The sequence below is a fragment of the Pyxicephalus adspersus genome, chromosome Z, assembly GCF_032062135.1.
Source record: "Pyxicephalus adspersus chromosome Z, UCB_Pads_2.0, whole genome shotgun sequence".
NCBI lineage: Eukaryota > Metazoa > Chordata > Amphibia > Anura > Pyxicephalidae > Pyxicephalus > Pyxicephalus adspersus.
The window spans coordinates 43,500,964-43,527,382 of record NC_092871.1 but is presented as its reverse complement, the minus strand read 5'-3'; the positions used below and the strand labels follow the sequence as shown (position 1 = coordinate 43,527,382).

Below are 26,419 nucleotides of genomic sequence, written 5' to 3'. Positions count from 1 at the left end.
ACAGAGCGGGAATCTTGTACTTTAGAGTGCTGGTGACTTCATGTTCTGTTTCTTTGAATTTTGTACAGCACCACCCACAGTATTCATTTCAAGCACCCTTCCTCTGTTACATGGTCTGTTTTTTATAAGGAGGATTATAAGGAGCATTCCTCTAACAAATATTGCTTGGGGTATAAGCTTGCGTATTGGGGCACTCCAGAGTGCTTTCAGCTGCATTCAGACTACATTTAAAATAATTTCTGAGCCACTTTTGCAATCATTCAAAGTTTGTTGGGTGCATTTGACTCCCCCCTAAGCTCGTCCAACCTGCTTCAATCATTGATGGCTGACAAAGACAAATTCGTTTGGAAATGGTCAAGTCACAGCTTTAACATGATTTAGAATAGTCAGTGATGTTTTGAGCTTACCATGACATAGTCCAAATGTCAAAACCCCACTTGAGGACATAAATCATGAAATCTGAACTCCAGCTTTTCTTCATCTTGCACAGGTTGCTCCCTTGTATTGAAATTGCTTCTACCTATTTTACTGCAACATGACTGTTTCTCACAATGTACATTAGAAACTGCAGCCAGTCAGATCCCAACTAATTTCCTGGCTAATGAATATTTCGTATCATCTATCCCCTTTCTTCTCCAGCCTTACCATCCAAGTCCCAATAAATGGTGGCATATTAAAGAAAAAGGACTTGCCCTCAAACAAGTTAAAAAAGTGAATATAAAGATGTGTATAAACCAATACCTGGTGCATGGCAATAACTGCAGGTAAGCATGAGAGGTAGCTTTGGCATTTTGCATATAGACCAGCTCCATACAGAACACACATTCAGAATGTTTCCTGCAACAGGTGAGTCTGTAATAACCTGGAAAGATGGAAAGATTCTGATTTTTTTTTTGGAAAAAATACATGTATTATTACAATCAATAATGACCTACTTTCAGGGATGTTTATTTTATTGTTTTTGTTGGATTTCTCTTTTTAAACAAATTTCTGAAACTGCATTGTTTTTTTTTCTTAAAAAAAAGTGGTTGAAGTATATTTAAATCGTTCTTAAGGTATTTTGCATTGCTATTAAGTGAGCCTAAATCAATGCTATATTGTATAAATATTCAAATCTGTGGGGCAAATGAAGGAAAGGTTCTGGCTGCAAGCTCTCAATCATGTTGGGTTTTGCAGATTTATATTCAGGCTTTAGTTGCATTGGGCTGTTCACAGTTCAGTGATTCAGTATCGCACTTATGCATAAACATGTCATTCATTAGGATGTGACTTATTCCTTAAAAGGCAGGTCAATTAAACAGAATTGACACACATAATGAATGGGGTTATAGAAAGAAAGTAACTATAGGGAAATGTATCTAGAAAATTCTGCACAGTTAATTAAACAGTTTTGTGATGCACATGTTCGGCAGAATCCACACTGTAAGTGGAGCACAGGCACCAAACTCTGGGATTTCTTAATACAGGTAGTCCCCGGGTAACAAACAAGATAGGTTTCTGTGCTAGAAACCTATTTCTTAAGTTGAATTTGTATGTAAATCAGAATAGGTACATTATTTTAATAAATGCAATTAGGACAGATGTTTCTCTCAACATATTATTAAGCAGTGTGTTGTCAGTTACTGTATAAAATCCTCATTGTGAGCTAATTACCAAAAATGCAAAAAAAAGATACAAAAAAAAAAAGCTTTGACATTCATTAACTTGTGGAGCAAGCTGTGCTTTGATATGCAAAAAAGAAACAACTGCAGAGTTTATCTTGGTCATTAAAGACTTACAAGACCTTGCAGAAGAGATCAGTGCAGGGAAGCCCTGTTCGTATCTAAGAGTCATCCGTATGTTGTGTGTCCTTAACCCGGTGACTACCTGTAGTTATTATCAGATGATATACCTAATTTTGTAAGCTTCTCATTTGCTCATTTCAAATGATGAATACAGAGTGACAATCTGCCTTTTGATCTGTTAAAGCAGACCTAAACTCACTCTTATCACTCCTATGCCAACATCTTCACCTGGTCTTCTGGGTTCAGGTCGTTGCCCAAATTGATTGATCAGGAAATTATATTACTCCTGTGCATGCATGCAGGATTTCATTTATTACTGGTAACCAGGACTGAATAGCTCAGCTTTTTGAACATTTTTTTATTGCAGAAGGAACATAGCTGTTTTTATAGTTTGTCACCTAAAAGAGACTTAAAATGGGTGAATGTGTATGTACTGCTGAGATATACAACATATATGTTTTATATATGTTCTTGACATACGCTTAACATATCCATGATTTGGTTTTTAGCAATATTTCCACCCCCATCCTTGAGGATGATTAGTGCCAGAGTGCCAAGAATATACTTCCCAATCTACACTATTGACTGGAAATGCTGATAACTATTGGTAGAAAATATTTTTTAGGAGCACTATTCTTTTTTTATAGACTTGGGGCCTGATTTATTAAAGCACTGGAGGCTGGGGAAGATATACTTTAATCAAACCTGGAATGGATCTGGTCCAGGATTCAAAATATTTGTTAGCTAATGACTTTTAAAAAATTTAATTTTTGTTGGATTACCCAGATTCACTGTGAAAAGTGTATTCTTTCCAGCCTTGGAGAGCTGTAATAAATAAGACCCAATGACTCTGTTCCACTTGTTATATTTAGTGTGGTTTAAAAAATGGTGATGCACGATTTTGTCCTTTCCATGGTATAATGCATGAAGAATTTGCCATAGCAGAGCTTTTTGAGAGTTTTATTTATTCCACTCGTAGACATAGCAAGTTTCTATAGATAGAGGTGAACGAGCATCTGACTAAAGCAAAATACATTTTCTATCAGTTGCTTATAAGCTTTAGCATAGGTTGGTTTTTTTTGTTCATTGCATCATGTGACTTGGCATGTGAGATGGGTTTTCATAGAAATATTGATGTTATATATGGAAAGTTATGGACTGTTACTGTTCACAATAAATAATATTACATTTTTGTAGCAGGCATATGATACAGATAATTTAGCAGCACATCAGCAAATTGTTCTTAGCAAAGTATGTTTTCCTAACATAGGCATACATATATCATAAAAATTCTAGTGGGTTTATTCTATGGGCAGAAGGAGCTGAATCATAGTTTCTTAATCTTAACATTTGTTTTCCATTATTTACAATCCGTATATTTAGATAAAAGCAACATATCCAAATTACATGTTTTTTGTATGTAGTTTGCAAATTTTTATTTCCTTTTCTGTTTAATTTTTTTTTTCAATAGAAAAACTGCAGAGAATCTCCTAAATATGTGTTGGTTAGCTACCTACCTCTACTTAGAGAGGCAGCAGAGGTGTGGAAGATTTCAGCGTCCATCATTATGAAAAACCTGTGCAAATATCAGATCATATACTTTCTGTGACTTATTTCTGTGACAGGGACATTGTTATAGTAATACAACAGAAAACTTTTTGGGGACCATTATACAAAAAATAAACTAAAATGATTTGATGTTGAATACACTGTCCTGACTATTAACATTGTAGATGATCTGACACTTAGATAGTGTTATCAGCATTAATTATTTGTTGCTTCTATTGTTGGTTTTATAGCCTGGTTTTAGAATAAAATGAGAACTGCATTTATGAAGATCAGTTTGTCATAAAAGACATACATTCGTATATGGGCTTGTTGGTTTTGGCTTTTAATTTGCCTCTTGCATTGAATTTCTTTCTAGTGTATACTTTACATAACATTTTAAGATCTCATTTTGAATGATTTATAGATAAAATGTTAAGTATTTAGGAAGGCTGTAATTAATTTAATCCTTCTCTCTTGGATTTGGGATATTTGCTTTGCACTGATTCAATTTATAATTTCCTTTCTTTGCCAAGACTCATATGTTATGACATAGCTAATACAGAGTGTTGCAATATTTATGCCTTTGTGAATGTTTGTTGTAAAACACCAGGATATGGTAAACCTACTATTTTTATTATCAACAAAACTATAAAGCAAAAATTGCTTTTTCATATCAGCAAAGAATAAATGCAGAGTACCAGAGGTTCAAAAAATGGTCCTGTAGTCTAAACTTGTAAAAATTGATTGTTTAGGTATCTTTCATCAAGCTGGGGTTTAAACTTATTACACAAGGTAAATCTATATAATATACTGCTGGAGAATTAAAAGTCGGTTAAATCATTTGCGCTATTTGTAATGCCCTACTGCACTATGCATCTTGCATGGAAAGGACCTGATTTTTCTCTTCTGCAATTAAATGGCACATAAACGTCTTGTATCTCCTCCATCTTTCAAATGAACATTATGAGAAGAAGCATGATGTGCTGTCTCTGTCATTCTGCAATCTCCTCCTATCAGCAGGTTCTGCACTTGTACTGCAGCTTAGATGATATCCTACTTGTACTCTACACTAATCATTACCATTAAGCAATTAATTTATTAGGATATGTTTTGAATGCAGAGCTTCCTACACTTGTGAGTTATAAATGATTACAGTTGGCGAAGAATGCAAAACGAATGTGCTGTTTGCCATAAACCAGTACATCGTGTAGTTCATTGAGCCTACGATTATTTATTTTTCAGTAAAAAAGGGCAAATCTCATTTCCTGTACATAATCGGATCGTCCAGATCAGTAGTAAAATGCATATTACAGCTAGATATAAGTGAATCAATATTTAATTTGCTGTAATACTAATGTAGCTGAATTGAAGTGAAGTACAATAAAAGAGAGATACACTTATTAAAGTAAAATTCTTTACAACTTCAGTAAATGTTTTTATCAGTCATGTGCAAGGGTAAAGGAAATTATATATTTTTTTGTCCATAATTGGATGGCCAAAATAAATACTTAATGTAATGTAAAGAGTATTTGCTTTATAAATCAATTCCCAAATTCTTTGCAGTATGAAAAATATGCATTCTATTTTGTCAACCCTTTTAAACACCTAGAAATGGACACAATGATATCCGGTTATTCCAAGCTATTTTAAAACTTCAGATTCACCATAAATGTGCTCCATGTTTCCTGAAAGTCAGAAGATAAGGTTAGAACAAATGAATTTTTCCAATTTTTCTTGTAAAGCACATTCAGCTTTATTATTATTATTCGTAGTATTCGTAGTAGTAGTAGTATTCGTAGTAGTATTCGTAGTAGTATTCGTAGTATTCGTAGTAGTAGTAGTATTCGTAGTAGTAGTTGTAGTAGTTGTAGTTATCTCAATGTCAGTACCAGGATTACAAATATTTGGTTTACCCATTTCTGTACAAGACCATCACAAAAAAAGCCAATCAAGAGACATACTTAATATTTTGGCCCCTAACACAATGCATTTAATTGGAAAGCTTCTTACGACCAGATTAACACTGAGAAAATTATGCCAGGTTTCACAGATTTTTGTACTCTTGTTGACGTTAGTTCAGTTGTTTTTCTACAAACCAGTATTTTGTTTTGTTCTATTTTTTTTTAAATGCAAAGTCTAACTGCACTTTGAAATAGCATTTGTGTCATTTGGCAAAAAACTCATCGTCTGTTCTTTTGGTATCAGATAGCATTCCTGGAATGATAACTTTTTACATCTTTTGGTGATGTCTTTGGCTACTAAGCAAGCAACATTTGTTTTCTAACCTGTACAAACAGTTTTTTTGTATATCTTTTCTGGTTACTTTACATAGTCTATTCTGTTTTTTTTTTTTTTTAAATATGCAGGTAACTGTTTAGGAATTGGCTGAACACCTGAGCTTCATGCTCTTTCTGGGTCAGTGATTCAGAAGGTAATAAAGACAAAAGGATCATAACAACCAGCCAACATTCATAGTTTAAAACTAGGTCACTTATGCCATCTTGCCGTTCGCTAATGTACATAATTTCAATTAAAAAGGTTATTATCATCTTCTTGATCTTTTTTCTCGTCTTGGAACAGAATTTCTTGTTTCAATTTCAAAGTGTTTATTTAACAGCAAACCATTAGATCCTTGAAGTTTTGTCTAAAATATTAAATAGAGCTTCTAGTGATGGTAACATGTTTTGGTTAAATCCCCATATTTTGTTTCCAGATAATTCTACTACATACAGCTGTTATTTCAAGCACTTGACTTCTTTGGGCTCAGAGCCTACTTCAGTCTGTTGAATTTTGATTGATGCACTAGGATTTTGCATGGAACACAAGTATTTACAATTGTGCATATGTTTAGACAGGAACATTCTGTGAGTATTCAATAGGATTGTTATACTAAAGATAGTATCTATCTTTAGTATAACATATAAAATATCTATTTTTCTATAAAATAGTCAGAGGGAAAAGCCTTTGCATAGTCTTGTTGTGAACAAAAGAGGAAAAGGTCAAGTATTCTTTCTATTTATAGATAGTGAAATAAAGGACAAGTAAGGATTAGGTCTTTCTTCTACCTAGTTTTAAAGTAAACTAATTTTTGTTTGTGGTTGCTACTTTACCTTCTTTTTTATGAAATTACATGCATTACTAAAAATGAACATGCCCTTTCATACTTTAAATACTTTCCACTGCTCCCCCATAAATAATCTGTCCTTTTGTAAGTGAAGTGAACTACCCAGTACTTTCGGACTCTGAGAAGCAGGCAACTGGCACCCTCGTTCTCTCTGGTGTTCGCTCAACATGACCCAACTTAGTAGGCACAAATCTCTCATGATCATTTCTCTGCTATCTAAATATACATGCATGCATGTAGTTAATAAACTTGTATTGGGCTTGTTTCAGTTTCAGTGTGTAAACAGAAAGGCAGAGAGATAATTGGGAACATAGGACTTCCTTCTTGGCAGCTGAGTAGAGTAACTTGGATCTGGACAAATGTGGTAACCCACTGGTGCTCTCTGCATAAAAGTACAGTTTTACTTTACCTGATGAATGTTTTAACTGCCTATCAAGCAGGGGATTTAAAATCCTCTGTCAACTGTAAATAAAAAAAAAAAACCTGTGCAGTGAAAGACTGCATTTCTTGCCTTCCGGCAAAGTCTTAGGTTGCTGTCCATACATAAGCATTCAGGAAATGAAAAGGAATTTTGTGCTATTTGAGGGAATTCATAGAATAAAAATGTAAGAGTAAATTGTTTTATTAATATTAATAATTTATTATAACCTGTAGTCTCTTTTGATTTCTAATAGCTTAAAATCTAATTTAACACTGGTTTTCCAGATATATCATTTTTTGTTGTACAAAAATCTTCCAGAATCTTATTTTTTCCCCGGTATAGGTTTTATCATGTTGTTTTTCATTTTTTTTTTTTTTTTTTTTTTACTTGCTTAACAGCACAATGTTGTATACTAATACATGCCTATTAATATGTCCTTTTAAAAGTATTGTACTGGAATCACTGAGCACAAACAGTCTGATGGTTAAACAGTTTGGGGGGGGGGGGGGTTAATTGTAATTATTGTGTGTGTGTGTGTGTGTATACCAGGACTGTGGAGTCAAGGAGTCGCAGACAATTTCGGGTACCTGGAGTCGGAGTCGATAAAAATATGCTGATTCCTGATAAATTTAAATTGTAATAAAAAAATACAACAAGTTCAGATGTCCTATTTCACAAACAATCCATAAGCCATAAGTAGGTACTTCTCTGATGTAAGAATAAATAGCCCAGTGCATAGTTGTATTTCTACTAGTGTGAAGTTCAGCTGAGCTAATATACAACATGACATTCACATTATTGTAATCTGGATTATGTACATTACAAAAAGTGTTTTCTTTGTATTTCAGATATAATGTGTTTAACAAGTTCATTTGAGTGTAAACAAGTGTAATGATATAGGTGTAGGTGAGTGCTATGGCCTGATGTGTGTTCAGGTGTCCTGTCTGCACTCTCCATATATGCTCCCATCCAGGGCTGAACTTTAACATCATTTTGCACACCACCTAGGAAGTTAGTGGCCACCCTGGCCCTGTAACCTCCCACTGCCCTGTCTTCAGCAGAAGATCAGCAAACAAAGATAAAGGCAGCAGTTTCCGCTCAACTTCCTCTGTTTGCTAAAAGAGCTTAGAAGTACTTGGAAGAACAGCTTTTTGGATTGAACTGTAAGTTTTCACAATTATTTTAAAAGTGCATGGCTGCTTGTGTGTACTATGGAGGAAAGCTGTGTGCATGTTTCTGGATAAAACTGCAGGGATGTGTGTATGGTGCAGGAATGTATGAATATTTGTGTATAGTGCATATTGTGTGTATGAGTAAAATGTAGGGCTCTGTGTTGTGTGTGTGTGTGTATTGTATATATGTTTGTGCATGTTTTTCTGTATAGGACAAATTATGTCTAAGTTTAGTGCCGGGCTATAGCTTGTTTGTGTGTGTGTAGTGCCGTGTTGTATGTATGTTTGCAATAGTGCAGGACTATGTGTATGTTTGTATTTAAATCAAAGAATATGCTAGTTAGTATAACATATTTTATACTTATATTTTAGTGAAAGCGGCACCCTATTCACAATGGCACAGAGTCTGTCAACAAACACGATAAAGTCTGCTGTTTATGAGCACTTTACATTATCAAGTGATGGGAAACATTGTGTGTGCCAATGTATTCTTGAAGATGACGGTGAAAAATAATGTGATGTAACAATTAGCAGTTTCAGTGGGTCTAACAAAAATGCACCTACAAGAGCATCAAATTTGAAAAGACACTTGCAGCATTTTCATTCTCAAGTGCTAGAAGTTGTGAATGAGAAAGATATCAATGAAAATATCTACTTCTGGGATAAAAAATGTTCAGAAATCCACTGGAGACCAAACACAACTAAGAAGATTCTTTATATCTGACAAAGTTACCATACCAATGACACCAGAAAAATTCAAAACCCACATTATTGAAATGGTAGTAAGGAAACGTGTACCACTATCCTTATTTTCACAGCCAGCCTTTTTAGGCCTAAATGGAGAAATGGCTAAAAAAAACCTGATGTTTTTCTGGAAAGAGAAAGTATAAGGAAACTTATAATTGAAGAGGCCAAATGTAAAAAAGGAAGAATTACGAAAAGGTCTGAAGGGACATTTTGTCTTCATAATTACTTAATTATTTATTTTTTTCTATTAATGTTAAATTTGTTGATGAAAATAATAAAACAATAAATCAAACCTTGGGAGTAAAGGACACCCAGGCACATCACACCAGTGACTATATTCAGAAGTTAGTGGAGGATGTTCTAGAAGATGTTGAAATTAAAAAGAAGCAGATTCTCTGTATTGTGACAGATATTGCTTCTAATATGTTGAGCCCAATTGAGAAAATGAAGAACGTGACAGACAGATAATAAAGGAAGACAGTTCTGCAAGTATTGGAGAAAGTGAAAGCGAAGAGAATAGTGACATTTTGAATAACATTGTTGAAGAATCATCTAAGCGTACTACTATTCAACATATGCGTTGTGCTGTTCATACTCTGCAACTTGCAATAGGAGATGGATTGAAAGATCGTCATGCAGCTACTCTAATTGGCAAATTGAAGCAAGTAACTGTTGCAGCCAGGGCCCCTAAAACAGATGCCATTTTGATGTAACAACACGCCGCGGAAGCACTTATTTGATGGTAAAGCATTTGCTTGAACTGAAGGCTTTTTGAAGAACTGGACAATAAAAACGTTTTATTAACTGAAAGCCGGTGGACACAAGTGAAAGCACTGGAAAATCAACTTTCCAACCCCTTTACTGTCACCAGGAGTTTGCAAACTGAGGATTTAAAATCTGGTAAATTTTTCTTGAAATGGAAGAGCTTGATATATTGCCTGAAAAAAAGTAGACGGTTAATAGCTGATGGCATTGTATCTTCAATGAAGAAGAGAGAATCTCTTACTGGATAATCAAATCTTGTTAGCTGCTATTTATGTTAATCCAATGAGCCGAAGTTTGTTGAGCAATGACCAGAATGATACTACAAAAAAGGCCCTCTATGATCTAGTAGTTAGCATGAAGGGATTACTACCTGAAACACCACGACTGGATGAAGCTATAAGCACTGGTAACTCAGGATCATCCTCTTCAAATGAAGAATTAGACTTTGATTCCTACTTGGACAAAATGGAACTTTCAACAGTAAAGCGACATTGCATATGCATGAAAGTTAAATGACCAGAAAATATCCAAATAAAGAGATTCCAGCAGGAGTTTTCTTTAAAGAATTGAAGTAAAAAATTATGATCGCTCATCGAAACTGACTGTAGAAGAAGCCATTCTTGTTTATCCCGAGATTATTAGTGATGTGGCTTGAACCGTAACAGCAATGCAACCCTCCCAAGTCAGTGTTGAAAGACTATTTTCAGCTCTAAAATTAATCATAAACTTTTTCATTCAAACTGAAAAGACGAATAATATTGTTATCTCAAAAAGTATAAATCCCTGAAATAAATTTATAATTATATAAAGTAAAAATCATAACAATTGACAAATCATCAAATTATTTTTATTAATGTTTCTTCAGAAAAACTTTTATGATAAAAATATTGTGTTCTATTGAATTTCATAATAAATTTATTGATTTATGAATAATTAGGGGGTCCAAATTTTTTTGTGAAGATTGGTTGCAAAAGTGTGAAGATAAAATGTTAAACCCTGTAAATACAGAGGAGTCGGGGGTACAGAATCTGAGGCGTCAGAGAGTTGGAGTCGAGGGTTTTGTCTACCGACTCCACGGCCCTGGTATATACAATTGTCGATCAACAGTAAAATCTCTTTTGTAAAATGGTGTTGGTCTCCCTGTGCTTCTAAAATAGCTCTGAAGGTGCCTCTGTCATGTGCTGCCAAGGGATTTGCAGTGGATCCCTAAATTTTTACTTTCTGGCCGGCCTTCATCCCATAGTTCATTCTGCTGCTATCTTATCATTGGTAGATAATGGACCTGCATCCAACTATCAATAGGATCTAAAATAAAATCCTGTTCATCAGACTGGTCAATTTTCTTATGTTTCTCCATGGTAAAATTTGAAATCTTATGCGTCCACAGAAAAGTAATTTACCATGACAGCAAGTATTGTGGTTTTTGGGTTTCTGCAGTTTCTCCAATTGTAAATCCAAAAAATACTGTGAGACCATAAAAGGTTTTAGACTACACGAGAAGAATGAAATTGACTTAAACCAGGATGCTGGTGGCATTTTTTCCTGATATTATGCACAGCATAATGGCTTAATAAGACACTTCTTAGACATAGTCTTGCTTTACACATTCTCAAAGGTAGGCAAACTCAGGCCTTTAGGCCAGATAAGGTCCAGCCAGTATTCCAGTCCGGCCTAACGCCCCCTTAGTTATTTATTGTTTTATCCAGCCTAATTGAATTGTCGCGTTATCGCAAGTTCCTGCGATATCATGGATATCATCGACTTCCCGCACCGTAACACTAATTATTATGCCTAAAGAGCAGAAGCAACGCGCAGCTACCAGTCTTCGGAGGGTTGACCTCGAACGTCGTGTCTTCAATCTGAGGCTGCTGAGCACTGCATTCGTGCCTCCTATGAAGTGACCTTGTTGATTGCAAAGAAAATGCATCCCTTCACTGATGCAGACTTTGTAATGGGTTATATACTTGGTGCTGTTGATGTAATTTGTCCCAAGCAACACAATGCTTTCAAGGCAATCTCGCTGTCTGCCCGCACTGTGACTCGGGGATGATTTGGCCTCTGATGTCTGGTCTTCGATGTTTACGAAGTTCAAAACTCTCAATATATTCTCCATAGCCTTGGACGAGAGCTGTGATATCAAAGACACTGCGCAGCTGGCCATCTTTGTGCATCACGCACGACCTTGAGGTAGTCGGAGTTTCCCAGCCTCATCCCGATGAATGGAATGACAACTGACCAAGATGTCCTTAATGCCCTCCTACCTGCTTTGAGTGGTTTTGTTCTGTCAAAGCTTGTCTCGTTACCTACTGATGGTGCACCTGCCGTGGTTTGATCTACCAAGGGACTTTCGCAGCTGCTCATCGACCACTGCTGCTCTTTGGGTTGTGTGCAGGAATTACACAAGGTGCACTGCATCGTCCACCAGGAGTCATTGTGTGCCAAAGAAGTTGGCATGAAGGATATTATGTCTGTTGTGGTGAAGTTAGTGAACGCAGTGCTTGCTCGTCCTCTCAACCACCGCATCTTCAAGCACATGTGCGAAACTGCAGAGGCTGATTACGGTGATCTGCTGGCTCAGTGGTGGCAACGTCTTGAAGCGCGTCTTCACCGTCCACCACGAGATCGTTACCTTTGTCAGTGAGAGGGGGCTTCAAATGTTCTCTGACGAGGTTTGGCTCTGTCAGTTCGGCTTCCTTACTGATACCAGCTCTCACCTAAACGAACTGAACCTAAAGCTTCAAGGAGGTAACGTGCTCATCATGAAGATGGAAGCCCTCGTGCGGGCATTTGAAGCAAAGCTGATTCTATGGGAGAAACAGCTGTATAAGGGCCCCTATGTCAATTTTCCACACCTCGCCCAGTGTGATGCAGCGCTCGTTGAAACTGAAGAATGCATCAGTTTGCTGTCAACCCTGCGGAATGAATTCACTTCGCCCTTTTTACATATTTGATGTGCGTTCTCATTCGCATGAATTCAAGATCGTTATAGATTCCCTATGACGACACCCCCTCTGATGTGCAATTAGAGATGATTGAGCTGCAGACTTAGGATGTTCTCTTGTCCAAGTTTACTTCTTGCATTACTCTAATTGACTTCTACCGTCGGCTGCCACTTGCTCAGTTTCCAGTGTTGTTAGCCCGTGCCAAGCATGTGATCGCAATGTTTAGCAGCACTTATTTGTGCAATCAGCTGTTCTCCAAGATGAAGTTTTGTAAGAACAAGCTGTTCTCTCAGATCACTGACAATCACCTTAATGACATTCTTTTGCTGAACTCCTCATCATTGGAACCTGATATTGTATCTGTCTCTAAGAACATGCAACATCATTATTTCCATTGATCGTACTGAATTTTAAATAAAAAAAACTTTCCTTAGACACCTTGTTTCTTCTGGCCTAGTGTGCCTTCTTGACCTCCTGAAATGGCCTAGAAGTCCAAAAAGTTTTCCAACCCCCGAAACATTTACATCTCTTCTACTAAAAAACACAAATCATTTTGTTATTTAATGTTAATGAAAATCCTTTTTTCCCCCTCTAAATCATGTTGAGTGTTAAAAGGAAACATAAGATGCACCTTTTTGCAATATACAATTTTGAGGTCAGGATAAGAAAAGCAGTTTCCTTAAAATGTTGCAATTTATTAAGTTTATCTTAATGTGTTGTTTAAATAAATGTTCAGTCAGTTACACTTTCTGTGTGGAAAAGCAAAACATTTTTTTGCTTCAAATTTAATTTCTGTCCCTTTTTACATATTTGATATTTTAACTTCCCGTCCAGAACCAACAACATACATGAAAGGAACATACACGAGGAAAGTTTTGAATACATTTAGGATCTATATAGTGTATACTTTGACTTTAAACAATTTCTTTATTAATAGCTTACAGTACATTAGTATGATGGTCAGTCGGAAGACTGCCTCTTACATTTTTGGCCATTGGGAAGAATATCACCATAACAGATAGCCAAAAAGATGATTGGTGTGACCTAAACTGATTTGAGAGGCACAAATTACTAATTTCCCAAGGAACCCCTAGCAACCTTTAGAGAAACCCTGGTTGAGAAACACTGGCATAGGGACCATTTGCTTTCATGAACCAAGAATACATTATTGATGTCCAAATAATAAGTCTCTTTGCAATTTAAAATAGAACATTTGATCAACTACAAATTACTAAATTGAGGTGTGATTTATTTTTTTTTTTTGCATATCAAAGTTTAAAACATCAACCCACTTGACAGCATTGTTTGTTTTATTCAGGAGGGTACCTAAAAAATTAGAAAGAAAATGACCAAAAAGTAGGAACAGGGGTTTCAAAAAGGAATTTAAAACTTTCTGATAAATGGGGGATGGGGGTGCCTTACAAGGGACTGCTTGATCTATAGATTTGGTTGTAGGATACATGTTTTTTTTTTTTTTTATAAATATATATATATATATATATATATATATATATATACAATTTGGAAATACTGAACTACTATTAGCCACTATTAGTTTTTTTTCCCATACTTTACCTTGATCAATGTTTTTTCATCCGCCCATATTGCTACTTTTGATTCTGATAATCACCCTAGAACAGGGGTGTCAAACTGAAATACACAGGGGGCCAAAATTAAAAACTTAAAGTCGTAGGCCAACTATGAAATTTATTGAACCGATTGAGGACTTTTTTCTTTCTCATTAGATATAAACCCTTTTCATATGAAAACAATGAAATTTTGCTTCACATTCAATCTGGAACAAGCCTATAATAGAGAAAAAGGCATAACATTTTTTTTTCAATGGTAACCTTTTTGAAACAGGCTAACAATATTAATAACATTCTATGAAAATCCAACCATTCAAGTCCATGCCTTATAGTGGCAAGGAAAAGTACAGCTGAGGGGGAGTGCTGGAAATGCCAGACGTGGGCAATGTGGAGCTAAATCTTATGAGTGGCCCTCTGCTGAAACTCCCTCTTCATTAAAATAGAGCCGCTACTAAAATTCCTGGCATTATTTGCATTTATAAAACAGTCAAATGCGGGGCCACACATAGGCAGAGAGCTCGCTGGTCTATAGATGCGAGTGATGCCGGGAATTGTAGTAGCGGCACTATTTTAATCCAGCGCTGGGCCAGCTGCAGTTCATATTTAGGATTCCTTTGGGGGCCAAAAAAGGATGTTGGGGGCCAGATTTTGACACCTCTGCCCTAGAATATTGATTAACTCCTGTAAAGTATTTTTTTTTTTTTTTTAGGCAATTGCTTTTAAGTATTCTACTTATCCTAATATAAACTCATTATTATAAACACCATTGCAATGTTTGGCAAGATAATTACAAGACAGAAGACATCTTTGTTAATGATGATAAATTGGATATGGCTTCCCCTTCGATTAGCAGTTTTTTTTTTTTTTTTTCTAAGGGGTTTAGGGAAATGCACAATTCTGAATTGAATTCTGTGTGGTCGTGCTAGGGTAAAATTACTTTTTTTTTTTTGGTAATTAAAAGCAGCATTCATCCAAGGGGCAATAAATAATCTGGATATTAAAAAGCTTTCTGAAGTCTTAGAAATTAAATCCTACTCAGTATCATGGGAATTCCATACTTTTGAGAAAAACATGTAGAAATGTGATTTATTTCTGCTCTAGAGACCCGGAGGATTATGTACCGCATGAGGCAGTGCGTATTAAAGGCCCATTTAATTTGGCTTGTCATCTGTTATTTTATGGACCAAGGGGAGCAGAGGGGAAGTTTGATTGTATTCCCCCACTCACAAAGACCTTCATGTTGCTAACATACAATTTCTATAATAAATTGTCTTGGATTTTAAACAAAAACTCTTTTTGTTTAATTTCCCCCCTAGCCCCTTCCAGTCTTACAGTTTAAATATGTCCTGACCACAGCGCCTAACATTTCGGTGAACTGGAAATGATGTATAATACAGTGGTGAAAAGGTGTTAGAACTGGGTCATCTTTTTTTTTCTTTTCCTTGCACTGCAGCCTCGGTCATCCATAACCACATAAAAGACTAAAAATCCATATGAAATATGGGGAGCTTTGTGATGCCAGCTACTTTGGTCCTTCTTTTCTTTGTAATGCTCTGCTCTTTTCTTCACCTTTCGATACAGTATACTATTCAGTTTATTCTAATTTGTTTACATCCTTTATAGGTCAGTTTTCTAAAGTTCTAAATAAAACGTATTCATATTCTATTTTGGATTTTGGAAATCATTTTCCTAAACCGATAGTGTAGTAAATGGCCTGATCATACACTTTATTTTCTTTTTTCCTCATTCTTTTCAAAACAACATTTCAGCTGATTGTTTGTTTTACTTTATTTGGTGTGGCACTTACCAGTTACTTCTACAGTACCCAGTTCTTTTTTTTGTCATTTTTGTGTCTATTTAGGCCAACTCTGTTCCCATTGTTAATTAAAAAACAAGAACTCCCCCCAAGATGCTTGAAGTGTATCCAAACCTAAAGCAATAATGTAAAGTTTTCCAAACCATACCACTATACCCATTCTGCTACTTGTTCTGCATTTAACCCTTTTGGGAGAGTTGAATTCTGAATTCTGGGGTCTCCTTCTGCTCTTTCTGGTTTAATCTGCCTGTTCCCATATCACTGTTGCACACAGTAGTAAACTAGGAGACAGCAGAGAGAACCACAGGGTCCAGAAGTGAACCAGACACCCAGTGCACCTGAATGTATGAGAAAACCTAAGATTATCAACAAAGACAATGGAGTCTATCCGCTCGGATAGAAGAATATGAGAGTATTAAGTATTTGCTTATTTACAGTATTTGCTTATTTACAGTGTTTATTACAGTGTATATATATATATATACACACACAACACATTTCCTTAAAACTTTGGGAGAAAGAAGAAAGATCAGGAACTGAGATGATGGTTAACTAGAATTTTATTCAGCATGTCCATTATTAGCTGAAATGTACTTTTATTATACAGAGTGTTTACTCAATGTAATAGGAAATCATATAGCTGTTTCTAAGTTCCCTAGTATAAATTATTCTGTGTGTCATGCAAAGAAATTATCATATTATGTGTTTACATTGATTTTATAGCATGTGACATATATAATTGATTCTCAGCATTAAATAAATACCATGCTAGATATTATTGTATCTGAACTGACCAGATGGCAGAACTCCTGTAAAATGTTAAAAAAATCTGCTACCAATTCTGTGAAAATGCTTACTGTTTAAATTCTTTTCTTCTGCTAAATCCTGATGTAGACATTTAAAGACATTTTAATCATGCCTTCCCTCTTTCTAATATACCTTATCAAGGATCCAAAAAGAGGAACAAAGATTGGCTACCATTGATGGAATAGTAAATTTCCCTACTTTCTTCCTGTATTAGTCCAAGTGTCATTTAGCAGGATGCAGTGGAGTGAATGGGCACAGATACTCCTTTTCCATTGCAGATATTGGGTCCCATACAGTCCCATTATCCTAAACTTCAGTTAACCAATAGGCTTAAAAACTATTACAAAAGTTTGGTCCAATTTTCACTAAACCCAACTTTTATTGCTGAGGCAGACTGCTAATTAAATGTCATCAGCAATAAAACAATATTACCTGCCAGCAAACATCTTTAGATGCCTTTTGGTGCCAGGATGAATTAACATGCGTTGCGGGGTATTAGGATGGCCAGAGTTGCCAGGCCTAGAATAGGACCCAGTGAGGATGCTGGTTATGAAAAGGAGATCTCTTGGAAATTTCAGATCACTTAAGGAAAGGTAAGTTTAGGCAGACTTTAACAGGCTCTGCTCTTTTAAGTTAATGAGTTGGCATACAACACTTAACATCCTTACGGTAAGCTTTGCCCTTGTTCATCTACCAAGCAGACATAGGGTTCCTTTGGAACAGATTTACAAAGTCAAGGGGCAATTAAAAAAGGCTTTGCAAAAACAACCAGATAAATTGTAATACAGGTAAGAAAGCTAAAAGATTCGATTTATTGCCTATTATCCCTTATTGCCAGATACATGTGTTTTACTTACAAAGCTTTTGGGTCCAACCCCGGAGGAACGGATGGTTTGCCTGGACAAGCTTGAAATTGAAGAGAGGTCCTCTATGTATCCTGTTTCTGGGAACAGAAATAGGACCATATGCATTATCCTAATGGTTTTACAATTTCATTCTCTTTAGTTTAAACTCCAAGCAAGTGTGAAAGAAATGTTATAGATGCACTGAATAATTTTTTAACCGTTATTAATTATATATTATTGATTGTATGAGAGCAGGGAGCAGGCTAAGTGGAGATAAGACTATTCACCAAACAGCTGTGTAAATGTTCTGGCTGGGAAAAGTTACAATTGCTTTGATGCATTTCAAACTAATGATGCAGTGTTTATCTCAAAAACAACCTATATATATTTACATGCTTTTAATGTGTGAATTAGCTGCTATTAGGAGTACAATTACTCTTACATCTTTTAACAGTTGCTAAAATAAGATGCTGGCCACAGTGGCAGTTGGCTGACTCATAAAAACACATTACATAGACTGTAGAGTCTATGTGAAGAAGACTCCTTGGGAGCCTTTGTACCTCTGGGGTACCCTGTATATTATTATTATATGTTTATTTAAATATAAATGAAAATATTCTACATTCCCTTTTAACAAGAACCAAATATATATAAATAAGCCATATTGCAAATATTATCATGATTTTTTGCTTTAATAAATTTGAGCAGGGGTAGATAGATGAATACTGACCTTTTGAGGACACTGGTACATAGATATTATTAGAACAAGGTTTAAAAATGCTGTACCCAAAATGTATTTTTTTCTTACTTGGTTTCTATGATTCCAGCACCTATTTCCCCTAACATGTTTATGTGAATGCCTGAGTTATATCATTGTTTACTGACAAACCAAACAATATATGTATTATATCGTATCTATCAGGGTATTTCTTTTTATTGTTGGGCCACCTATGGGCCTGTCTTTTTCTGCCCAAGTTGTCTAGTCTCCTGAAAACCTAAATATAGAGTCTTGCTGTATTTGTTTATTGTTCATTATTGTGTGTACCATATACATGCACACATGTAATAACTCGTACCTAACAGATGAATTTGTTTTATCCATTTTGTTGTGCTGCTCCCTGGACTGCATAGTTCATATTTTATGCATGACTCTGCTGTACACAGTGACCTAAAAAAACACAGATACGTCATTAACATGCCATAATCTGTATTTTGTTATGCTCTCATGGTCTCCCTTTATCTGCCTATAAACAGATATTATTCACAAAACTGCCATGTACAGCTTGCTAGTGTAATATATTCCTTCCTGCATATGGAAAATTCAGAGTGTTTTTTTTGGGAAAAGATAGCATTCTTTAGCTGCAAATGGGTTAAATGAGGACATCTGACATCAGTCAGCGTGATTGGATGAAAGCTGGAAGCCTTTTGCGTCAGGGCTTTAGGACTTCGCTAAATACTTGTTTGTTATGAAATGGTTTTGACTCATTGCATAACATAACACAACTCCTGGATGATATAGCTGGCTGTTCAGCTGCAATTGGGGCTTGTAGAAGCAGCACTGCCATAATGTTTTTGAGGTAATGCCAGCTGCTAATCCGCTTGTTTCAGTTTAAAAACATTCATTTCCCAAGCTGTGCATAAACAATGGACGCCCAAGGTCTGGCCTCCGACGGAGCAGTACCTACGAGATTCCAGAATATGGAGGAACTCAGGTTGTTAAAATAGGAAGAAAGAACAGCTATTGAAATGCTTGCATTATACTACTGTACTAAAACATGCACAAGTGCAGGAAGGAGGTTTGGCAAAGACAGTTTAGTTAGAACTTATAGAAAGAAAGCTCAGAACCTAAATGTCTGCTTCTGCTACACAGCACAAAAAATCATCTGTCCCACAGTGGAATGTGACAATCAGTGGTAATCCGGTTTAACAGGCATGGTAGCTACAAGACCAGTTGCTACAACAAATTTATTAACCCTTCCAGTTCTGGGGCTTCCTTCCTTTTCTGCATTTAGAGATAGACATATGTAATCTGGTTTTATTTATTTTTTTATTTTGATTGGACATTGGAAGGTGGTCTTGTTTCTTATTGGAAAGCTAGATGTACACATTGGCGTTCTTGGCTTTGAATGTAGCTGCCTCCCTAGGCCCTGGGGGATGGTCATTGCTTCACACCTCCCTTTTCATAGCAGAAATAAACATATTGAGATTCCAGCAATGTTAGGCAGTAATGGACGGACTTTGCTTTTAATTTTTGACCGGTATTAAAAAGTAGCCTATTGATAAATGTGACAGTGATCAGCATAATTTTATTATTCTCACCATCTGTTAATATTTGAAAGCCATTGCATTTGTTGATAGTTTTGTTTAATTACATAAATATATGAAAGAAGAAGGACACAATCGTGTTGAAGCTTTAGTCCCCAAAACATTTTTTTTTCACTTTTTGTTCCTAAATGGTACCTAAATGGAATTAAGGGGACTCTCCCCAGAAAAGAAATCATAAACAGTCTTTAGATGCTTATCTTTTACCACAATATTCACTGTACTTTATGTTTGTATTGCTTCCTTCTTTGGGAAGATTCCCTACACTTCCTATTTAGTAACAACTACATGAGAAATGAGGTAAAGGTTTCCCACTGGGTGCAACAGATAGCAGTATATCCAGTTCAAGTCTTTGCAAGAAGCTCTTTCAGTATTCCTAAAATGAGAGTTAGGTCTGCTAAAGGAATAGAACTGACAAACATTCTTTTTATTGTTAGAAAAGGCCATGAAGTTGCTTCTCTCAAAAACGTTTCTCCCCGATTAGGCAGCAATGCAATGCTTATATGAAAAAACACGTCTTTTTTTAACTTCTTTTCCTGCTTTTTTTATATTTTGATATGTGAGGAATTCATAATGTGTTATACTGATAGGTCAACTTGAAAAAAAATACTCCTACTGCAGTCTGCAATAATTTTACAAGTCTGCATACGAATTCAAATATGGCTTTTTATGGGAATATAGACAGTATAGTCCTAGAAGTGCCATGTTATGCTCTTGCTTTGAGCTTACTTCTGTTCTCTGCAGTTTTTCACTATAAAAGAACTGACCCGTGTAAGAGTAGAGGAAAAACCACCCCATAGAGGTTGCTGCACAATGTAGGAAGTTGATGGAATCCTTGCAGTACGGAGTACATCTTTTTTTTGTATACTATGTGAAAAAAGAAACAGTTTTTAATTAAATATTCTGTACGGAGTCAGTTTGATGGGGCATGGGTGTTTTTTTTTTTTTTGGACACGGACAACATTCTGTGTCATCAGCTGTGTAAGGCTTAGTCTACACCAGTGGTCGGCAAACTTTTATAGCCACTAGGCCATTTCAGGGGTGGGCGGGAGCACAGTAGGCCGGACTCTGAGTTCCACCCTAATGGCTCCGCCCCCACCAGGGAACGTCCCCTGAAGTGAAATACCTCCCCTCTGTATGCTTTGCGGAGGAGAGGGATTTACCTTCAGGGAGCCTTCCCTATTAACCGCAGTGGCGGAAGTATCAGGCCTGCCGCTGTAAATAGGGGAGCCAGAGCAAGAAGGCGGCACTAGAGCTCCGGCGGCTCTGGTAGTTCCTAACACCCCCTGGCAGATCCGGATGGCAACCCATGGCTAAGGAGCCGCGGGTTATCGGCCGGCATTAGTCCGGATCAGCCAGGGGGCGTTAGGAAAGAACTAACTGTTGGCTAGGCCATATCTGGCCTAAAGGCTACAGTTTGCCAACCCTACACGGACGGTTTCCCCAGCGTTTAACCTGAGGCTTTTAAAGCCCTTGTTTGAAATCCCTATGCATTCGAATGGGCTAATCTACACCAGGTCGTTTCCTTGAGACACGTTTATGAGCTTTATCTTTGTTTCAATCAGTTTTATTAAAATTTTTCAAAAGTTATTACATAACAGGAAAAGAAAATATCACATACATAAACAAAGGAAAAGGAGGGCCAGAAATCTCCCGGCACACCATTTACAAACAGTATAATAATACAAGTGACATTTTACAATTGTATAACAGTGCAAATGAATGTGTATATATCCACTAGTACATATAAATCGGGGGTAAAGAAAATACAAAAGGAAATAGACATAGCAAAAAACCAGCCTTAATTGAAATAGAGTAACTAACCAAACATATGTATCTAGTGGATCAACTAACAGACTCGTCACCGGGTATACCAGAGGGTATATCAAAAGGGCGCTTGTGTAATAATAGTTTAACAGGAGGGGGAAGGGGACAATCAACTGGACAGCCCAGGGGAGAGGTAAGGGTTAGACAAGGTAGAAGAGAAGGAAGGGGGATTCCAGCAATGTTAGGCAGTAATGGACGGACTTTGCTTTTAATTTTTGACCGGTATTAAAAAGTAGCCTATTGATAAATGTGACAGTGATCAGCATAATTTTATTATTCTCACCATCTGTTAATATTTGAAAGCCATTGCATTTGTTGATAGTTTTGTTTAATTACATAAATATATGAAAGAAGAAGGACACAATCGTGTTGAATCTTTAGTCCCCAAAACATTTTTTTTTCACTTTCTGTTCCTAAATGGTACCTAAATGGAATTAGGGGACTCTCCCCAGAAAAGAAATCAGGTGGGGGCGTTGTTAGTATGAAATTTAATCAGGATCTCGTAGATCTGTGATATCACAATTTTTAGGTCTGGTAATATATCGAAATGCTATTCTTGGATGCCTCGTTTTCCACAAGAACCTCCTACAGAGCATCTGTAATTTACTAATAAAGGCCAGGGGCAAATATATCAGGACCGTTTGGAAGATATATAGCATTTGGGCAAAATATCCATTTTGAGGGTGTTGATTCTGGCAAACCATGAAAGGGGGAGTAGATCATATTTACCTAATTCCATCTTCAGTTTTCTTAGCAGTGGATTATAATTATACCTAAATAATTTAGTCGGGTCATCTGGTATGAAGATTCCTAAATACTTAAGTTTCTCGTTGCAATGCCTAAAAGAGGTATGATCTCTGAGGTACTGTACCTGGGCAGAGTGAAGGGAGATATTGAGTATTTCGGATTTATCGAAATTCACTTTAAAATTAAGAGCCTAATTTAAACTAAACTAAGAGCCTAAACTAAGAGCCCCAAATTTTTCAAATTCCTCCAAAATAGCAGGGATGGTATTCTGCGGGGATGACACATACAGTAACAGGTCATCTGCGAATAATGACAATTTATAGTGATGTTTCCCAATCTGGATCCCTTGCACGTGTGGGTTCGTCCTCAGCGCCACCGCAAGATGTTCCATCACTATAGCATATAATAACGGAGATAATGGACAGCCTTGTCTGGTACCATTAAAAATAGAGAATGGAGTAGACAGGCCTCCATTGACCCGCACACGAGCCGTAGGGGATGAGTATAAAGCGGCTATCCTAGCTATCATCAGTGGGCCCAAACCAATCTGACGTAATGATTGGTACATAAAAGCCCAGTTCACCCTATCAAACGCTTTTTCAGCATCTACTGAGAGCAGACACATAGGGGTTTTGGCCATTTTAGCAGCGTGAATAATCAATATAGTCTTCAGTGTATTATCTCTGGCTTCTCTACCGTTAATGAAGCCTACTTGATCTGTATGGATCAGGGTCGGTAAGTGTCGGGATAATCGATTAGCTATCAATTTAGAAAAAAGTTTTGCGTCCACGTTAATTACAGAGATTGGTCTGTAATTTGAACAAATCGAATGGTCTTTACCGGGTTTAGGTATGACAGTAATATGTGCCTCCAGGCTTTGAGAAGGGAAAAAGGAATCCCCAGAGATAGATGAAAACACCCTTGTCATAAACAGGGCTAAAAGTTCTACAAATAACTTGTAGAATTTGGGTGTATACCCATCTGGGCCAGGGCTCTTACCGGCCGGAGTGTTTTTAATTACCGCAGATACCTCCTCCACTGTAAAGGCAGATTCCAAACTTGCGGATACTTCCGGATCTAATTCCGGCAATGCAGTGGATTCTATTTATTGTTTCTAATATGAGGGACATACATTGCAGCCGGCCTCGGGTGGAGCCCCCTAGCCAATAACCGGCCACATTTTTCACCGTATTGGTAAAAGGATTTACGATATTTATCTCTATATTTTTGATGTGCAAAATCGTACAATTCCAATAGACGCCTTCTTGCAGATGTGAGGTCAGTAAATACATCCGAGGACATATTACTTTTATGCAATCTTTCCAATTGCCTTATATTATCAAGCGTGCGTGCAATTTCCTGAGATCCAATTTTCTTAAGTCTAGACCCCTGTTGGATCAAGACCCCACGAAGAACTGCTTTAAAAGCTTCCCATTGAAAGGGCAGTGGAGTCTCGTCAGCCTCGTGATCCTTTAGAAAATTTTTTATAGTATCTGTAACAGCTCGCTCACATACAGTAGTAGTTGTGATCTCTTATTAGGGCTATTAAGCCCTTTGGCATTAAGAGAGCGTATTTTCAAACCTCGAGAGTTATTCGGCTGATTAGGTTGCATATTTAGTTTTGTAGAGTGAGGAATATATCAGATAACTCCTATGAGATGAAGGAACCCAGAAATTCACTAATAAGGCCAGTCGGGAAGGGATGGGGAAAATTAGGGGTCGGGTCAGCTGACGGCTGGGGGGGGGCTGGTTCCCAGTCGTCTGTGGGAAACTAAAAGAATATAAGGAACTTCCTTATTCGCCGCCTATACCAGTGGTACTCCTATGCGGGGTAATATAGCCGAGCAATGGGGGAAGAAAAAAATCACTACCTTTATAAATAGATCCATTCGGGGGAAGAACCAGTATTATAATAAGCCAACTGGGACCCTGGAATAGATCTATACGCGGGGAGGCCAGGAATATAGCAGGTCTTCAGGGACCTAGGTATATTTATAACAACTAAAAGCAATACACTAGTCAGAATAATACAGTAAAAGGATCAAAAAATAAAAAATAAACATCTTTCTATGAATGATGCCTGCGGATACCCCCATGGGACCCATGCATAACCTTATGTGAACCAAAACAGATGACATCAGCAGGACCCTGCGACTAATAATCCGCTTCCAAGAGGCATCCTATGTGCAAAACACTCTAAATATATGTATATCTACCAAGTTACATAACATGTCATAACAAAACCCTACATAATAGGGCAATTCCATACATTACCCAGGAAGAGACCGGGCAGTAGGCCTTGGTAAGGTGGACATTCGGATAGTAGGCAACACAACAATGACATGTCCAGGTAATATAGATAACCTTGTACAAGGAAACTGTTCAGCGGGCCGCCGAGTCAAATTACATCGGGTCGCGGGGTAGGCATCCACATAGCCATCGTATCCTGAAGAATCATTAAGAATGGGTAGTAGATGCTGACGGAGAAGAGACAGTCCCACATCCAGGACTTCGTGGACGATCAGGAGGAGTAGAAGATGAGGCGTGACGTTGATCCAAACGAGTGGGGCCTCCAATAGGCAAGGATAAAGGTACTGTAGGCCACTCAGCTAGTTGTATGTCAGGAAGCTGGAGATCCCTCAGGAATTGAGGTAAGTCCGCAGGACCTCTGAAAAAATAATTTTTACTGCCAGCTCTAGCAATTAGGTGAAAAGGGTATCCCCAACGATAGGGGATGTTCCGTTCACGGAGCATATCCAGTACGGGCCTCACCGCCCTCCGCATGTCTAAGGTATGTTTGGACAAATCCGGCAGCAGCTGTATGCGGGCTCCGGCATATTCAAGGGCTTCAGTAACTCTTGCCTTTTTTATAATATCTTCTTTAGTTCTGTAAAAGTGAACACGGCAAATCACATCCCTAGGCCGCTGAGGGTCTCTCCCCCGAGGGCCCAGGGTTCTATGCACTCTATCTATTTCAATGTCCACATCTGGAGGGATCGCCAGAAGATTGGCGAAAATGGTGTGTGGAGCATTATGTAACTCAGAATTAGGTACTGTCTCTGGTATCCCACGGATGCGAATATTATTGCGCCTGTTACGATTTTCAACATCATCCTGCATCGAATAGAGCGTATTAATTTGCGCCGCTTGGCGCTCTAGGATAGCATCATGCGAAGACATTCGAGAAGAAAGTTTTGAACAAGTATTCTGGAGTACAGTGGTAGCATTAGACACCTGTTGTAGGGATTGTTGAATATGATGGAACTCTGTTTTACAACTCGCTTCCAACCTCCCAATACTATGATCTAAATCAGAACGAGTAGGTAATGCTCTGAGGTGGGCCTTCCAATCCCAAGTATCATCATCCCTCTCCTGGGTGAATAGAGGCCTGGAATATTCATCTGAGTAAGATAAGGCACTGGGGCTTAACTGAATAAAGGCAGGGGAAACAAGTACCTGCTCTGAAGAAGGCTCTGCTGATGTAGCTTGGTCCATAAGGCCTGGATCTGGGGTTTGTACTGTAGTAGCGGGAGGGCTCCGGTCCGCGTCCCCTCGCGATCCGGATCCTGCAGCAAATTGAGGCCGCGGCTTTGCGGCCTGGTCAATCGCGGCCTTGGTGCTGGCCTGGAACAACCCCGGTATAGCTCTGGAAGCCGGGATTTCCCCACCGGACCGTCCCTTCTGGCTCCCCTTTGGCTTGGGACCCATCCTGGCTGAAAAAAAAGGCGCTGCAGCGCTGAACAGTGTCTGGATGCCCCCTTCAGATCCCGGAGCAGATCTAGCTCGCGTCTTCCTCCGCCATCAGTCCATGAGCTTTATCTTTAAAGTTGCTTGCAACGTTTAAAAAATAAAATGCTGGGTAAAAGCTGGAAAACGCCCAAGAACGTGGGTAAATGTTTTCATTGACTACATGGGATGTTTTCGTGTTTTTAGGCACTAAAAATGTAATTGCGTTCAAAATGC

The 26,419-nt window shown here is 37.5% G+C and overlaps 1 protein-coding gene and 1 long non-coding RNA gene across 4 annotated transcripts in view; both read left to right on the top strand.

Annotated features, from left to right (window-relative positions):
* The window catches only part of SLC16A2 (solute carrier family 16 member 2), a 123,823-nt gene that overhangs the window by 22,554 nt on the left and 74,850 nt on the right, over positions 1-26,419 (top strand). The gene's annotated exons all lie outside the window — the stretch shown is intronic.
* Positions 7,865-10,494, top strand: LOC140343128 (uncharacterized). The gene is made up of 2 exons (XR_011923259.1): positions 7,865-8,040; positions 8,422-10,494. It is a non-coding gene; the product is annotated as an uncharacterized lncRNA (long non-coding RNA).